We start from the raw sequence: 3,348 nt of genomic DNA on the forward strand, positions 1-3,348 counted from the left end.
TCTCTCAGCTTTTGCTTGTCTGTAAAGATTTTATTTCTCCATCAAAACTGAATGAGATCCTTGCTGGGTAGAGTAATCTTGGTTGCAGGTTTTTCTCCTTCATCACTTTAAATATGTCCTGCCAGTCCCTTCTGGCTTGCAGAGTTTCTGCTGAAAGATCAGCTGTTAACCTTATGGTGATTCCCTTGTGTGTTATTTGTTGTTTTTCCTTTGCTGCTTTTAATATGTTTTCTTTGTATTTAATTTTTGACAGTTTGATTAATATGTGTCTTGGCATATTTCTCCTTGGATTTATCTTGTATGGGACTCTCTGTGCTTCCTGGACTTGATTAACTATTTCTTTTCCCATATTAGGGAAGTTTTCAACTAGAATATCTTCAAATATTTTTTCAGTCCCTTTCTTTTTCTCTTCTTCTTCTGGAACCCCTATAATTCGAATGTTGGTGCATTTAATGTTGTCCCAGAGGTCTCTGAGACTGTCCTCAGTTCTTTTCATTCTTTTTTCTTTATTCTGCTCGGCAGTAGTTATTTCCACTATTTTATCTTCCAGGTCACTTATCCGTTCTTCTGCCTCAGTTATTCTGCTATTGATCCCATCTAGAGTATTTTTAATTTCATTTATTGTGTTGTGCATCATTGTTTGTTTCATCTTTAGTTCTTCTAGGTCCTTGTTAAATGTTTCTTGCATTTTGTCTATTCTATTTCCAAGATTTTGGATCATCTTTACTATCATTATTCTGAATTCTTTTTCAGGTAGGCTGCCTATTTCCTCTTCATTTGTTAGGTCTGGTGGGTTTTTATCTTGCTCCTTCATCTGCTGTGTGTTTTTCTGTCTTCTCATTTTGCTTATCTTACTGTGTTTGGGGTCTCCTTTTTGCAGGCTGCAGGTTTGTAGTTCCCATTGTTTTTGGTGTCTGTACCCAGTGGCTAAGGTTGGTTCAGTGGGTTGTGTAGGCTTCCTGGTGGAGGGGACTGGTGCCTGTGTTCTGGTGGATCAGGCTGGATCTTGTCTTTCTGGTGGGCAGGACTGCATCTGGTGGTGTGTTTTGGGGTGTCTGTGGACTTATTATGATTTTAGGCAGCCTCTCTGCTAATGGGTGGGGTTGTGTTCCTGTCTTGCTAGTTGTTTGGCATAGGATGTCCAGCACTGTAGCTTGCTGGTCGTTGAGTGAAGCTGGGTGCTGGTGTTGAGATGGAGATCTCTGGGAGATTTTCGCCATTTGATATTATGTGGAGCTGGGAGGTCTCTTGTGGACCAGTGTCCTGAAGCTGGCTCTTCCTCCTCAGAGGCACAGCACTGACTCCTGGCTGCAGCACCAAGAGCCTTTCATCCACATGGCTCAGAATAAAAGGGAGAAAAAGTAGAAAGAAAGAATTAGTAGAAGTAGAAAGAGAGAAAGAAAGAAAGAAAGGAGGGAGGGAGGCAGGAAGGAAGGAAGGAGGGAAGGAAGTAAAAAAAGAAAGGAGCTAAAGTAAAATAAAATAAGATAAAATATAATAAAGTTATTAAAATAAAAAATAATTATTAAGAAAAAAAATTAAAAAAAAGAAAAACGGACGGATAGAACCCTAGGACAAATGGTGGAAGCAAAGCTTTATAGACAAAATCTCACACAGAAGCATACACCCTCACAAAAAGAGGAAAAGGGGAAAAAATCATAAATCTTGCTCTCAATGTCCACCTCCTCAATTTGGGAATGATTCATTGTCTATTGAGGTATTCCACAGATGCAGGTACATCAAGTTGATTGTGGAGCTTTAATCCGCTGCTTCTGAGGCTGCTGGGAGAGATTTCCCTTTCTCTTCTTTGTTCTCACAGCTCCCAGGGGCTCAGCTTTGGATTTGGCCCTGCCTCTGCGTGTAGGTCGCAGGAGGGTCAGACAGGACGGGGTTAAAGGAGCCGCTGATTCGGGGAGGGAGGGGCACGGAGTGAGGGGCGGGCCTGTGGCGGCAGAGGCCGGCGTGACGTCGCGCCGGCGTGACGTTGCACCAGCCTGAGGCGCGCCGTGCGTTTTCCTGGGGAAGTTGTCCCTCGATCCCGGGACCCTGGCAGTGGCGGGCTGCACAGGCTCCCCGGAAGGGGGGTGTGGAGAGTGACCTGTGCTCGCACACAGGCTTCTTGGTGGCGGCAGCAGCAGCCTTAGCGTCTCATGCCCGTCTTTGGAGTCCGCGCTTTTAGCCGCGGCTCGCGCCCGTCTCTGGAGCTCCTTTAAGCAGCGCTCTCAATCCCCTCTCCTCGCACACCAGGAAACAAAGAGGTAAGAAAAAGTCTCTTGCCTCTTCGGCAGGTCCAGACTTTTCCCGGGACTCCCTCCCGGCTAGCCGTGGCGCACTAACCCCCTGCAGGCTGTGTTCGCGCCGCCAACCCCAGTCCTCTCCCTGCGCTCCGACCGAAGCCCGAGCCTCAGCTCGCAGCGCCGCCCGCCCCGGCGTGTGAGCAGACAAGCCTCGGGCTGGTGAGTGCTGGTCGGCACCGATCCTCTGTGTGGGAATCTCTCCGCTTTGCCCTCTGCACCCCTGTTGCTGTGCTCTCCTCCGCGGCTCCGCAGCTTCCCCCCTCCGCCACCCGCAGTCTCCGCCCGCGAAGGGGCTTCTAGTGTGTGGGAACCTTTCCTCCTTCACGGCTCCCTCCCGCTGGTGCCGGTCCCGTCCCTATAATTTTGTCTCTGTTTATTCTGTTTTCTTTTGCCCTACGTGGGGGGTTTCTTGTCTTTTGGGAGGTCTGAGGTCTTCTGCCAGCGTTCAGGAGGTGTTCTGTAGGAGTTGTTCCACGTGTAGATGTATTTCTGGTGTATCTGTGGGGAGGAAGGTGATCTCCGCGTCTTACTCTTCCGCCATCTTCCCGGAAGCCTTCGAGCAATCTCACTTCTATCCTTTTTTTTTTTCTGGTTTACATATATAACTTCTGCTCCGCTCTATTGCCTCCTTTCTCCAGTTTGTTTACATTTTTCCTCTGTGATGTACTTTAAAACCTACAAGAGGGCTTCCCTGGTGGCGCAGTGGTTGAGAGTCCGCCTGCCGATGCAGGGGACACGGGTTCGTGCCCCAGTCCGGGAGGATCCCACATGCCGCGGAGCGGCTGGGCCCGTGAGCCATGGCCGCTGAGCCTGCGCGTCCGGAGCCTGTGCTCCGCAACGGGAGAGGCCCGCGTACCGCAAAAAAAAAAAAAAATTAGAACAGTAAAGAATTGTTCTAAGAATTATGACTCTCCACTGAAGTAGTTCTGTAAACTTTGATGCCGCATTTTAAAATAGAGCTTCCTATACCTGAAACCAGAGGTTCAGGTTCAATAAGGGCTTGAATGTGACCCCGAAATCCTTTTTTTCCCAGCAAGCATGAAAGATTGCT

Source organism: Pseudorca crassidens, chromosome 18, assembly GCF_039906515.1.
Source record: "Pseudorca crassidens isolate mPseCra1 chromosome 18, mPseCra1.hap1, whole genome shotgun sequence".
NCBI lineage: Eukaryota > Metazoa > Chordata > Mammalia > Artiodactyla > Delphinidae > Pseudorca > Pseudorca crassidens.